General features: G+C 44.2%; 1 protein-coding gene across 1 annotated transcript in view; it reads left to right on the top strand.

The window, feature by feature from the left end:
- Nucleotides 1-15452, top strand: part of TENM4 (teneurin transmembrane protein 4) — a 2953681-nt gene that overhangs the window by 2178555 nt on the left and 759674 nt on the right. The window contains exons 12-13 of the mRNA XM_079930721.1: nucleotides 5867-6032; nucleotides 15396-15450. The gene's annotated coding sequence lies outside the window, so the exon portion shown is untranslated. The remainder of the gene's footprint in view (nucleotides 1-5866; nucleotides 6033-15395; nucleotides 15451-15452) is intronic.

Here is a 15452-nt window from a genome sequence, read left to right as displayed (position 1 = left end):
GTAAACTGAGGCAGGGCAGTAAAGAGGGAACTGGAAAATGGAGAAGGGCTGAGAGAATGAGGCCACATAGGTGTGGGCTCACCCTGGAAAACCATTGCCAGGGTCTTTGGCAGTAAAACTAACTCTAGACTCATCTACTGGTAGGGAGATAGCTCCTTACATGCCCCTGGCCAGGTGGGGCTGAGAGCAGGATGCAGATTCTCTCCTGGACCTTGTAACCTTCTCTAGTCTGGACTGTCCTCCTCTACACCTGGCACACTGCTGCCTTCCTGGCCTCACCCTTCTCCCGTCTCCTCTATTGGATCCCCTATTTCCAGTTTCGCATCTTTTCCTTTTTCTTGGTTACTCCCTTGTTTGGGGTGAAGACATCCTCCAGTAGCTTTCTGAGACAAGGTACGTGGAAGGGGAAAATGCTTTGAAGTCTTGAGTATTTAACAATGTCTTTATCCCACACTCTCACGTAGAGTTCTGTGTTGGAAGTAACTCCTTCAGAATTTGGAAGGCGTTGCTCCTCTGTCTTCAGTTCCCAGAGCTGCCATTGAGCAATGCAGACTTTTACATCCCTCATCCCTTGTCTGGCTCTCACTTGTCTCTGGAAAGTTGTGAGATCTCTTTGTCCCCAATGTTGTGAAATCCCACAGTGATTTGCCTCAAGCAAATGTGCTTTCATCCACTCTTCTAGGCACTCAGTGGGCCTTTAAATCTGAAAACTCATGTCCTTCAATCCTGGGAAATATTCTTGAATTATTTTACTGATGATGTCCTTACTCATTTCCTGTGATTTCTCTTTGTGAATTCCTATTATTTAGATATGGAACCTCCTGTCTTCTCTAATTTACTTATCTTTTCTCTCATACTTTCCATTTCCTTGAGATTTTGTTTTTGTTTTTGTTTTTGCTCTACTTCCCAGGAGATCTCCTCAACTTTATCTTTCTCCTAACGAGGGCAATTTCCCTGAAAGTTTTTTTTTTTCTCATGTTTTCTACTCCCTCCAGGGACTCCATCTCCTCCAATCCCTTTTTATCTGTTTGTTTTGGTCTCCACCTTTTATGCTAGAGCCTCTCCTCAGCTGTCTGGCAGTATCTAAGAACTGGAGATAAAAGGCTGGCTGGACGTACAGGTGGGGTTTGCCAGTGTGAAAGCCACCGTGGGGAGAGCCATGTGTTGGGAACCCCTATCATCAGTCCTTCTACTTCTTTCTTCTTGGAACTAGTGAGATTCTCCAGAGAAGATCCTTCCAGTGCCGTGTGTGGTTGGCACACTAATGGTCCCCCAAAGATGTCCAAGTGCTAATCCTCAGAGCCTGCGCGTATGTTACCTTACACGTCAAAGGGAACTTTGCAGTTGTCATCAAATTAAGGATCTTGAGATGGGGAGATTAACCTGTATTATCCAGTGGGCCCACTCTTATCATAATGATCCTTATAATAAGGAGGCAAAAGACTCAGAATCAAAAGAGGAGATATGACTATGGAAGAAGAGGCCAGAGTGATAAGGGGCTATGGGCCAAGGAATGTGGGCAGCTTCTAGAAGCTGGAAAGGCAGGGAAACAGAATCTCCCCTTGGGCATCCGGAAGGAACACAGCCCTACTGCCACCTTGACCATAGTTTAGTCTGAAACCAGTTGCACTTCTGACCTCCAGAACTGTAAAACAATAAACCTGTGTTGTTTGGTAATTACAGCAGCCTAGCGCTGAGAGCTGGCAGCGGGGATGGCCTTGACCTGCCTTGTGCAGAGATGCCCTCCACATCTTTTTATGTTCGGTATAGGGCTCTGCCTCAACCTACCTGTTGTCCTTCAATTCAGACAAACCCTGTTGAACATGCTTTCTCTCCAGAAAATAAATCCACGTGTCTGCCAGGTGGCCGAGGGACAACCTCCAGGAAATGTGAAGCAAGGGAGGGGATCTGGGGGTCTCACTGCTCCCCTCACCCCGAGTCCAGAAGTCCCTGAGCTGCCCATCCCTGGGCTGTTTACGGGTTCTGCCGGGGGCCACGCCAACTGGCAGGTCTCCCCACCACTGACTTGGGGTCAGGCTCCCTCCAGCCTCTTTTTCCCCTGCGTTCCAGCTGCTCACATGCTGCTGTTACCTTCTCTTCCTTCTGTCTTCATCAGATTACGCCTTTTACAAAAACTGTAGTGCATTGTCCAAGGGAATAAAACTAGACACGTGTTCTCAATCCTACACCTTGGTCAGGAAATCGTGCCTTCATAATTCCTTCACTCGTGAAATCTGAGCCTTCCGGAACCCTCTGTGGGGGGAGCCAGTGCTCACACCTCACACCCCTCTCTCTCCCAGTGACACTGGGTCTCTAGCAATTTGGAATGTCTCTTCTGACCAGCAATCAGGGTCTATCTAAGGCCCTCTTCCTGATCTATATCACTATGGTTCCTGAGGACTCAGAGGTATGCCCCAGAATGGCGGCAGTAATTGTGAAAATACCGAAGAACTTCCCTACTCATTACCAGTAACAGCTGTTCCTAATCCCCCCCCCCAAACACAGATGCTCCTTGGATATACTAGTTTGCAAGGGCTGCTGTAACAAATAACAAAAAGCACAGGCTGAAACATCAGAAGATTATTTTCTCACAGTACTGGAGGCTAGAAGTCCAAGATCAAGGTGTCAACAGGGTTGGATTCTTCTGAGGCCCCCCTGCTCGGCTTGCAGGCAGCCGTCCTCTTGCTGCCTCTTCACATACTCATCCTTCTGGGCGTGCCCCTGCATCTCCCTGTATGTCCTGATCTCCTCTTCTTTTTTTTTTTTTTTTGCGGTACGCAGGCCTCTCACTGTTTGCGGCCTCTCCCGTTGTGGAGCACAGGCTCCGGACGCGCAGGCTCAGAGGCCATGGCTCACGGGCCCAGCCGCTCCGCGGCATGTGGGATCTTCCCGGACCGGGGCACGAACCCGGGTCCCTGCATTCACAGGTGGACTCTCAACCACTGCGCCACCAGGGAAGCCCTGATCTCCTCTTCTTAAAAGGACGCCAGTCAGATCGGGTCAGGGCCCATTTTCACTTAATTACCTCTATAAAGGCCCTGTCTCCAAATACAGTCACGTTCTGAGGTCCTGGGCATGAGGGCTGCACCATGTGAACGGTGGCGGACACAATTCAGCCCAGAACACTGGCCCTCCTCGATTGTGACCCAGGATTCTGACTGCTCTGTGCCCATGCCGTACCTGTGCTCACATGTCTGGAATAGCAGCTCTGAACCCTCCACATTCTTCATTTTCCCCTGCAAGCCTGGGCTATGCAACCAGTACTGCCAAGACAGCCACAGATCCGGACCCCCTACCTTGGAGCAGAATGGGAAACCATGAAACCTTTTGTGTTCGGCATGATATTTTTATTTCCTCCCAGCTAAAAATGTATTTTTTAATGAAAACAAGATATACTATGTACGCATATTGTGTATGGCTCTAAATTAAAAATTCTCATTTACTCCCTTGGAAGGTGTGGCCTATTTCTGGTCACATTTCAAGTGTCAGTTAGAAATGATAGTAAAGAATCTTTGGACAATAGCCATTCATACCCCAATTAGACGGATGTTCAAGAAAATGTCCACAGAGGGCGGAAATCTTCAGGGTGGAACACGTTACAGCGCATACAAGCTGAGGTTTTGGAATCAGATAGACCTGCATTTAAATTCTGCTTCTATCACCTATTAATTGTGTGACCTTGAACAAACTGCTGAGCCTTTTTGTTTCCTCATTTGTAATAACATGTGGCTTATGAGGTCACTTTCAGAAACAAGCCAGATAAGGTACAGACAACATCTACACAAGGTCTCAACCAGACAGTGGGTTGCTCCGGAAATGTAGCTCCCTCCCTTCCCCCTGGACCACAGGCCTACAGGGGTACACCCAGCACCCCACCTCTCAGACCCCTCCCCAGCTGGCACCCAGCCCCACATCTCACGGGTTCTCAATAAAATCCTTCATCCCCTTTCACCCAATGAAGAGGGTTTGTGCAAATCCTGTTAATAGATTCCTTTGGCCGATTCACGGGACAGGTTTTACATTTGAAAGAGTATTTGAGAGTTTCACTCAGCCTTTCTCAGGGGCCCTAGGGAAGGTCTAGAAACCTCTCAGGATTAACACTGGCTTTCAGCCCTCAGACCAGCTCCCTGTGTGAGCTAAAGCTCTTCTTCCACGTCTCCCCACCTCCCAGAGAAGGGAAATATAAACTTGCTGTCAAAAGTTTGAAAAAAATTTAAGAGGAGGAAGAAAATAATTATTTACTGAGCACATTTGTAAAACTGTGTGAGGCACCTGATATCAACTACCTCATTTAGTCTTGCCAGCCACGTGGTGAGGTACACCTGCCTCCTCCCTACTTTACAAGTAAGAAAACTGAGATTCAGAGAGGTTCATTAACTGGGGTAAAGCTACACTGGATGGCATCGCAAGATTCAAGGCCAAGTCAATGCGACTGAATCCCAGCTCAGTGCTCTTTCCCATGTTGCAAGCTGCCCCCCAGCCTGGGGGCCCCTGAGCCCTCCTGTCTTTCCCTGACCTTCCTCCACCCCACTCTTGTAGCATGCATCACTTCTTCTTTGTGTTATGGCTCCTCGTAGCTTTGTCTACTCTCCTTGACTCTTTGAAGCCAAGAGGGGTGCCTGATTCTGTCTTTTTCCTCTCACTTCCCCCCCACACTGCCAAGCATGCAGTAGGCACTTAGGATGCGTGTTCAATGGATGGAGAGTTAAATAAATGAATTCGTAAATAAATGAACATATAAATTAATGGACAGCATATTTCTGAATAAATGAATTTGGAAATGATTGAATGAATACACGAATGGATGGGTGTAGGATTAAGCACACGTAAGAAAAAGTGAACGCTGTGCATACCCAAAAATGCATGCGTGCACCTTGATGGAGTGCGTTAATTAATCCATTAATGAATGGATTAATAGGCGAATGAATAAATATGTCAATGAATGTGTGAATTAATGATTCAATAATGCATTCACGAATGAATGAATATTAAATAGACGACTGAACATATAAGAGTGAAGGAATACAGGAATACATAAATGAATTTATGCAAGGAGGAGTGAATGAATGAATACATGAATGAACTGTTGAATGCATGCATGCAGAAATGAATGAATGAGAGAATAAGCCAACAAATGGGTGAATGAACGCCTTCCCTCTTTCCCCCAGGACCACCCCACCCCCTTGAGTGTGCTGGTGATCAGAAAACCTACGATTCAGAGGGTCAGTTGAGATTCCAGGAGGCAGCGTTCAGGGCTAAAGGTCTGAGGGTGGGATTAAGGGTTAGGGCCCAACTGTGCATAGACTATCCCTTTGCTGGGAGTTACTTGTAGCAGCTGCCACATCTCCTAAGAACTGGACACCAAGGGGGTCATCAGGAGCCCACTGGCTCCAGCCAGTGGGAACAGTAGGTAACTGCTCCACAGGGCATCACAGCACAGCCAGTCCCCTTTGGCCCAGGGTTCCCTTTGCGCTACTCCCCACACTCCATCCCAGCACCCCACTCCACCCCCAGCCCAGAGTACAAGCCAGCAACCATAGAAAAGGAAATTAATTCTCAGCATGGAAGAACAGCCTCCTTTAATGAAGAGGCTGCTGCAATAGCTTTGCAACAAGCAGCAACTCACATGTTCGATTACAAGAGATTGAGCCATTCCACACTCCCCAGTGCCAGGGCTCAGGGAAAGAGGGAGTGGGAGAAAACACATCTGAACACTGAGTACTTCCTGACACAGGCAGCCCTGAGGTCCTGACTCCATCAGGATCTGAAAGAGCTGCCTCATCTCTCTCCAAAGAGCCCAGTGTCTTAACTCCCTTGCCTGCCCATCGCTGAGCGATGCTTTTGCTTCTTTTTTTTTCCACTTCAGAATCAGAGCTACAGTGGGTTCTGAGTGACTGACATCTTCTCATCTCTTGGCCCTGGGAGTCGATTCATTCAGGATTGTGGCAAACCGGTATTTCAGGTCCCCTTGGCAGCCCCCGGTCTCCTGAGGATTGTGCTTCTGAAGGACCTCGTGGAAACAAGACTTCTGGGTGAGAATCAACACCTTCCTCTTTGTTCCTTTGCTGCCACATTCAGCCTGGGTTGCTGTTTCAAAGAGAGGTGAGGTTGGTTGGGAGGAAAGGCTGTCCTGGAAGTTAGGAATGGCACAGAAAGAGGAGCACCAAGTTCTGGTGCTCGGGGAAGAGGCCACCACAAAGATTCCTAGGAACACGACTTCCCACTGCAATTCTCACTCTGTCATTGCTTGTCTTATGATGCAACCTTAGAGTAATACCTGCAGCTGGAGGTCAGGGTGCCCGTTTAGCCTCAGACGTTTGTTAGTTATTGAATTAGTCATCTCAATTGTGCACAGAATGTGGAAGAAATGTCCTTGATCACAGCCTCACAGCCAGACCTGAGATGGTGTGGGGAGGTGCCCTGCATATCTATGCATCTCAAGAGTTGTGGGGTCAGCGCTGTACTGTTTCCTGTGACACCCTTCATCTCCACCCCGGGTTTCCTTTATCTGTGAAGGATTGCTTGAAAATTATGTATTTTCCCATAAAGGGCTTTGAACGGAGTCAGAGAGATCTATATAGCTCTTCCCACCACTACCCCCCACTTTGGCTTGGGAGGAGCTGGCAGAAGGTGGAGGCGGCTGGAGAAAGACCTTGGCCTTGGTGACAAACTCCAGACAACAGCCACTGATGATAGTGATGTGCAAATTACTGATTTTTATTGGACACTTTGGGGAATAGAGTTGTTTGTCAGGAAATGAAAGAATGTTTGTGCTTATAAAATTATATGGAAAATCAATGCAGTGTTAAGTATATTTTTCAGTTATTTAGAGTCAAGGACTGTTCTCCAGCCAATTCTCGCAAGCTCTGAGAGAGGCAGAGATGTCTGTAAGCACAGGCAGAAAGGTCAAGCTGCTGTTTATTGCTACTGTTCTTCACCTGGAGAAGCACCCGAGGGGCCATGAAATGATGCAGGCCGTGCAGAGTCCCAGATGCGGTGGTTGGACTTCAGTTATTAGCAGCGATGCTCAGGACCGCACTACACAGAGAGCTCTGAAATCTAGACCCATCTCTAGTTGTCCTGTTCGTGGGCTCCAACCTAGGGGATCTGAGCACTGAGTCCCTGTCACAGATGGGGTGGGCCCCCCGGGGGAGTTGAGAGGCCATAAAGCATGTTTCAGGTGAGGAGACAAGAGCTGTCTAAAATGTGAGCGAATAGGAACTTCACCTTGTCTTCGTGGCTCAAGAGTTGTGAACCATCAGTAGAAGCAGGTTCTTGGTGATCCTAAGTGGCATCTGGGGGTCTGTATACCTCTGGGCCTTGGACAAGGGGATGAAGCGGGGCATGGGAACAGCCAGGGCACCTGCCCCTTTGCCACGCATTTCTCATCGCACTATTGCCCAAGGTCTTTGACATGAAGGACTGAATAAGAGTCAGAAATCAAGGCAATTAGATAGAACTTTCAAACGATCAAAGATTGATAGCCAAGAAGCTACCAGCAAAACTCCTACTTGTGACTATAAATCCTGTATCAGATGATAATGAAATTATTTTTAAGAGGCTGAATTGGGAGCCAGACAGCCTGCTCTGCCACTCACTCCTCTGCTGGGTGACCCAGGGCAAATGACTGATCTCTCTGGGTTCCTGTTCCTTTGTCTGTATTCTTTGTTAAAAGGAGGCCCTTAAGATGTCTTAAGATGTCTTCCTGCTCTAAATCCTGGGATTCTATGATGAGAAGGTCTTATTGATTAGTAGAAATGATAATGCAGTGAATGTAGATGGGGCCTGGACTGCTAGGGGTACGAATTTTGGTTCTGTCATTTATTCGCTGTGTGTCTTTAGGCAGGTCAGTGAACTTTCCTATGCTTCAGTTTCCTCCTTTGAAAAATGGTTTTGCTAGTTAGTTTCCCCCAACCCCCCAGACTGGAATTGCAGTGAGGATGAAAGGTAGTAATGCCTGCCAAACATCGAAGCAGTGCCTGTCACATTGGATACATGTCAGCTCTTGACGTTACAAAAATGGATAAAGAAAACAACACATTTTAACAAAGTGTCCTATTGCTGAAACACTTATGGGGATGGTTGTAAAAATAAATAATAATCTCAGCTAATTATTATCAGAGACCAAAATGATCCCTTTGTAACTTCATGATCTATACAACCGAATGACTGCATTATGACATCCACTGCCAAAAACGAAAAACCAAAAACCAAAAAACATTGTATCCAAATTCCATCTTTTCCGCTGTGCATCGGTTTTACCATCTGTGAAATGGGGGTAACAACCAAGGGCTGTTGGAGAATTAAATGTTATAATATCTATGAAAGAGCTCTTACACAGTGCTTGAGGCACTTGATAAATGGTACCAGTTATTATGTTAGTATTTATTATTCAAATCCATAATTTAAAAATAAAGATCAAAGAACAAAAATACTCTATATATTTTTTAACATAATTTTCCTGTTACTTGGGTCCTGTTTTCTTCACGTGAAAGCTTCTCAGTTCCTCTCTTCTTTCGTTGACTTCTTCACTTGTTGTTTTCTAAAGTGATGAGTGGAGATAACGGAAAATATTATCTGGATTTTATTCAAGTATTAGACATTTCTCAAGGCTTTAACTGTGCTGCAAACATCACCCCCAAATGCTTATTTCAGGAACGGACTCTCCTTGCCAGAGAGCAGTGAAATTTAAGGGTGAACCGTCCTTGGCTGACATGACTCTACAGGTTATGATTGTATGTATGTCAGTTACAGACCCAAGCACGTCTGACAAAGTATTTGATGATTCAAACAAGAACCACAAATCCCTTGAAAATAAAGACCATGATTGGCCCGTTCTTATTTTTATTGGCATAGAAATGGATACAATATAATGCCTTCAGAACCTCAAACTACTATTTAGACTCCAGGCCTCATTTCAGGCCTGAGGATATGAATTCATGAACATTCTGAAACTGAAACCCTCATTTCCAAAAGGAGACTGAAAAAATTCCAAAGTCTTGTAAAATATATCGATCCAAGTTAGGAAATGAAAATACCACTATTACGTGTTTTCAAATTTACTTGCAATAGTCTTTGCTTGTCAATTTTGTCCTGCAAACCTCTAGTATGGGCTTCTTCTTCCATCATGGGCATGGATACAGTATCTCTCTCTCTCTCTCTCTCTCTCTCTCTCTCTCTCTCTCTCTCTCTCTCTCGCTCTCTCTCTCGCTCTCTCTCTCGCTCTCTCTCTCGCTCTCTCGCTCTCGCTCTCTCCCATGCACACACTCAGTGAATTACAATTTCCTTTAAACTTCTGATGAGCTTTCCTCCCATGCAAAAGAGAAAGGGGCAACTGGTTACAAGTTATTTTCTTAAAAACAAAATATACTGTGATCTCAACTATGAGGTGGGAAAAGCAAGAGTAGAAACAAATCAATAAGAATAAAAATACCATTCTTAAGGGCAGAAATACAACAAAATTTGAATGGTGGTCATCTTTGCATGGTAGAAATATAATTTTCTTTCTTTGCTCCACTTTTCTGTATTTTCTAATTTTCTGTGATGTATGTATATTACTTTTAAGTAAAATTTTTTAATATTTTAAAAGGAATTTTACATTAAGTAATGGTGCTTTTTCAGTATAACATGTTTCTACCCATCACATTAAATAGTAACTAATAATATTTCACCTTTGTGGTAGCAATTATCTCACTGGCATTGTACCCTACTTTTTTTTTTTTCGGTATGTGGGCCTCTCACTGTTGTGGCCTCTCCCGTTGCGGAGCACAGGCTCCGGACGCGCAGGCTCAGCGGCCATGGCTCACGGGCCCAGCCGCTCCGCGGCATGTGGGATCTTCCCGGACCGGGGCACGAACCCCTGTCCCCTGAATCGGCAGGCGGACTCCCAACCACTGCGCCACCAGGGAAGCTCTGTACCCTACTTTTAAGAAGGTATCAGAATGTATTTTGCACATTACCACTTCCGTGGTGTGATGACAATAAACAGGCGTGCTCTGGCTGGCTTGTCCTGACTTTAGCTCTGGGTTAAAGCTTAGTTGTAGGAGGCTCATACCCCTGCCTACTGCGCCAGAGTCTGACTCAGCAGCTGCTCTGTGATGGGCTCTGTGGGTGGAGCTCTTGGGGACCAGGGTCTGCGTTTAGACTTTCCTGGTGGGGCCTCCAGTACAGGCTGCCTACGAGTTTTCTTTTCTGATTTGTTAATAACATCTTTTGGAGGATTTTTTTTTCCTGATTATAAAAGCAATACATGTTCCTTATAGCAAATGTTAGTTAAACGTAAAGAAGAGAATAAGATCCCCACAATACTATATTTCCTCCACGCAGAAATGATGACTGTTGCACACTTAAGACTTTCCTTCCTCCTTGGGTGCGTTTGTGTGTAGGGAACATTTTAAGCCATGAGATTACATTGTGTGTATGTGTGTGTATGTGCATCTGTATGATATGCATGTCAAGAGCCTTTTCTAATGTCATTACAGCTGTTTGTTTATAACAGTTTTTTATGCCTGCATAGTAATACAGGTACCATAATTTATTTAACCAGCCCTCTTTCATGGGCATTTAGATCCCCTTCTTCCCCAATTTTGGTTAATGTAAGCAGTGCTGTGATAAACAGTCATAATTCCTATTCTCATCTTTGGCATTATTTCCTTCAGATAGATTGCTAGAATTGAAATTAACGGCTCAAAGAACACTGACAGTTTAAAAACGTTTGATAGTCAAAGAAATGCGAAGTAAAACAATAATGAGGGGCAAGTGTGTGTGTATCAAACTGAAAAAAAGTAGAAGCATTTCCCACATGCTTACAAACATTGGGAATTATTTTTCTTCCTCACCTTTGACATATTGATACACAAAAACTAGTCCTTTAATATTGTTTTAATTTACATTTCTTTGATTATTATTGAGACAAAATTCTTTTTCATGTTTATTAGCCTTTTGTTTTTACTTTTCTATGAATTATCCTTTCATGACCCTTGTCCATTTTTCTACTGATTTTTTTCCTCATCAACTCATAAAAGGTCCATCTCTATTAGGATATTAAACCTTTGTCACTCTATTAAAAATATTTCCTCAGTGTTATTTGCCTTTTATTTTTTAATGAATTTTTCTGACATGCAGCCATTTAAGTCTTATGTAGTCAATCTACTGATAGCTCTCATTGTGACGTCTTCCCTTTCTTATCCTTAGAAGTGCTTTCTCTTTCAGAGATCAGATACTCACTTTAGCATTTTTGAGTTTGTTTTTAATATAAAAATCAAGCGTGAGCTGTGGCAAAGGATGAGTCCCATGAATTTTATCAGCTAGCTAGGACTTCAAGAGTCTCTTTCTACCTCTTGCATCATTAGAACAAATTGGGCATTTGCTCTTGAGACTTGCCCTGTGGTTCTGGGGATGCAGGCACAGGGCGGAACAGCAAGTGGGGATCTGAGGAAAAACCAGAGAATGGGAATTTTGAGTAAGTAGGCATGGGTGTTCCTACAGTCGTGTACCAAGTGTGATTTTTAAATGTTAGTTGCTGGGAAGCCGTTTGGCAGCAGGGCCTCCGTAAATGCTGGTCCTAAAACGTGAGTCTGAGAGAATCTTGCTGTGTGTCTACAAAAGAAGTATGCTGTTCGGTCAAGGTACCGCCACTGGAGGAATGTGGCTGTGGTCTCAGGTGGCAGGTATGAAACTAAATGATTCTGAATGAGATCTTTGCTCTGGGTCACATCTGACCAGCTCGATTTTCCCGTGTCATTTGAAGGCAATGGTTGCTAGCTGGGAGCTCTGAAGCCAGTGGACTCTGCATAGAGGAGGAAGTCGGGGGCCCCTGAGTCCAGTTAGGTGGTGGTGGAAAGAACGTGGGCTTTGGGCTCCAAAGATCACCATCTGACTCTGCTCTGCCAGTTCCCAGCAGTGTGGCTTTGAACTTTACTTTCTATAAACTGGGGATAATGAGAGTTTAATAATAATATTAATTATTAATATAGTCAGCAGTCATGGTTATTGTGAATAATACAAAACTTTGTACCGCTGAACACCCATCACTTGGGCGCTTTGGAAATGAATTGATTTGCAGTATTTGTCTTTTGCCTCCCACATTATAAAGCAGAGGAGTGTGCATGTGCCCGTCTACCCAACAGGCTTCTCAAAGGTCCCTGTAGGGACCTAATTTCTACAAACTAAAATCAGGAGACGTGGCCTGAAAAAGAATTTATATGAATTTATATGTATGAAAAATCTGACAGTGGTATAAAGGTAGAATCGCATCCTGTCATACATTTAATGATTTGCCTTTATTGAGAAAAGTAAAATGGCAGGAAGTGAGAAGTATCCTAGAAGATCAGGCATACCCTTATTCACAGTATTCAGTGCCCTTTACATCGGAAACTCTTCAGATCTTTCTAGAAGGTGGCCCTGTTTTTAATTGATCTGCATTCTTATCTGAGTATAGCTTGCACAGGTGAAAATAGTGATACAATATGTTATCATAAAAAGTTATTTTACATGACAGGCATTAATTATTAATATTTCTTTAATGTTTACAAATCCTGTGGCCATTAGGAATTAGTAATTAAATAAGAATATAAAAATAACGAAAGCAAAACTGCTGCTCTTTATTGAGTAGCTACTAGGGAGGCACTGTACTAGTGCCCAAGGTGGAAAAAGGGGTTTGGGATACTTGCAGGGAGGAAGGACAGTCCTGTCAGTTCCATCAACTTTGCCATTAAGGAGTTAAGTCATATTAGGGAATAAGATACACATGTGAACATTTCAAGGGTGATGTCAGATTTAAGAAAACATTCAGTCCCCGCCTCCTTCTGAGTCATTTAAGAAATAGTGTTATTATCCTTAAGTATTTATGAATTTGACTTATATGACATACTTGAAAGGCAGTAAATAAAATGTAAAAATCAAAATGAAAGACCTTTAGCGTCACTACCTAGAGGTATAGAGTCTTGAAGGTACAGGACCCACAGGGCATCAGAGAAGCGGAAACATTATGGATGGCACGCAGGGCAGCCCCCTTGCTCTATAAATGTGGGGCCGGGCTTCCCAGGGGTCTATGACCTCCTCGGGGCCCACAGGCAATTCGGATCAAACCTCTCTGTCCCTTGACTCCTGGTCCAGTGCTCTTTCCTCCAGACCCTGGGAAGAGCTCCCTATGTACCCACACGCCTCCAGAGAGGAGGTGAAAAATCTGCTGAAGAGCCTGACAGAACTGAATTCAAATCACTCCCTGGCTGTGTAACCTAAGAGAAGTTACCTAGTCTCTCTGATCCTTGGTTTTCTCACCTGTAAAACAGGGATGTTTACAGATGATGCTCTCCCAGGGATGCTATGGGGACCACATGAGAGGATGTCTGTCTGTTGGGGCTCTTTGAGAACTAGGTGGAGGGCCACAAATTTAGTTACTCTTCGGGGACTGTGAAAATGACAAAGCAGGAGAAAAAGAGAATATCCCACAAGTTCTTCTAAGTCATGCAGATGACTCCTCTGGTTTCTTTTTATATATGTTTCTAAATAGCAAATTAGGTAGGGAAGGACCTATACAGTGGAGAGGTCTTTAGCTGATGCATTAGACCAGTGCCATAAAAATTTTCAACCCAAATAAAGGGGAAAAAAAGCATTGCTTGAAGGAGAAAAATGGATATTTCTTAAAACATTAAAAATATGTGTCATCTTGTCATGCCCTTTGCAGCTTTGTAAGCCTTTTGTTAGTTTGAGAATAGAATAATGCATTATGTAGAGGTTTATTCATAAAATCATCATGCTGGGCATTCTAAGTTTAAAGGTACCATCTCTTCAGACAATACTTACACATGTAGTAATTTAATTTGCTTAAGCAAAATACTGTAGTGTGGTCACGCATGCAGCTGCTGAACTTGCAGGGAGCTCTGAGCTCCCTGTTTGCACCCTGTTTAGAAGCAGCCGGCAGAAACCTGAGCCTCTCAGAGAACATCAGCATTAGCACAAGAAACAAAAAGCCAGGATTTCCTGGATTTTGTGCCCTTACACGTTGTAAGCAGATTCAGAAAGCGCTTATTTTCACAAATGGTGAATTGTGGGTAAAGTGGAGAGAAAAACTCTTTTCTGGAGACAACTTTTGCCACCTGGAACGTGGTCCCATCAGCCTCACTCAAAAATACGCATTTCTTCTGACACATAGCTGCAAATCACACCTCTGCCATTCCACCCCACCCTCCTCAGAAAATCTAGCGGTGTAGAAATGCTTCCATATGCTAGAAGCTGGTGTCTCCACTTTTGCTGAGGGGGAATGAAGAGAAATATAGTGGACTAGCCAGCTTGCATACACGAGTAAACAGTTTGCTGTAGCACACACAGGTTGAGTAATGGCAGCCCTCAGAGTTAGCCATAAATAACTTTGCAAGCCTGAGGGCCTTGGTTCCCCGATTACCGAGAATTTGCCACAAAATGGCCTGTTAGCAGGAATTTAATTGACATGGGTTATGGAAATAATCTAAAACAGTGAAAATATGGCTTCAGAATTCTGAATTTAGAAATATTTGAACTGGGAGTTGACCTATGGTGGACAGACCTTGGCATCAGAAGCCTTGGGGTCTAGTCTCGGCTCTGCCACTAACCAGCTAGACAGGCTGCCATACCGCTCTGGGTCAATTTCATCAATGAAATATGAAGATACTACTAATAAAAATACCAATATTGCAGCATTGTTGTATGACAATTGGAATCAAGTAAGCAAAAGTGCTTTGTCCATTGCCCACATGAAACAGACATCTGTGTTGCTATTACTGGTACAGAAATGAGGAGGCCACAGGTACAGTGCAAAGAGCTCTGGCTATAGAGCCAGGCTCTCTGACTGTAGCTCTTGATTCCACCCTTTGCTTAAACTCAAGGTTTCCTGCCTCCTGCTTCAGTGTTTTCATCTGTACTATGGGGTTATCAACAATGCAAATTTCACATCATTGAGTTAATATGTATGGAAGGTGATGTCTATACAAACTACTTCAAAGGGACCATGTCTGCCTTTGCTCTCCATGGCATCCTTAGAGCTTAGCACACTGGTTGGAACAATGTAAACACAAATAAGTATTTGTGGAATGAAACGAAAATATGGTTCTCACGCTTCATGTTGTCTCAGAGCACAGGGCAGGGCCAGGTAATATGTTTTTTCCAACCATAAATGTCTTTTCAATTCCAGGGTTAGGCAAGTCACAACTTGTTTTGTTTTATCTCTAAAGGAACATGTAGCTTTTGCTGCCATTTCTGTTCCGCTGTCAGATTTGGACATGTCATCAGAAAGGGGAGGGAACACCATTCTATGCCAGTCTCAGGATCTGCCCAGAGACATAGGGCTACTATGTAGCAGAGCCAGAAGTGGAAGTCAGGTCAGGCTAACCCAAAGATCTCCACTTTTCTTTCTACAGGAGTATATTTAGCAACCTGAAGATCAACTGTTATCCAGAGGAAGCCCACTTGTAGGT

The sequence above is a fragment of the Stenella coeruleoalba genome (genome assembly GCF_951394435.1).
Source record: "Stenella coeruleoalba genome assembly, chromosome: 8".
Classification (NCBI taxonomy): domain Eukaryota; kingdom Metazoa; phylum Chordata; class Mammalia; order Artiodactyla; family Delphinidae; genus Stenella; species Stenella coeruleoalba.
This window is presented reverse-complemented; position numbering and strand designations above follow the sequence as displayed.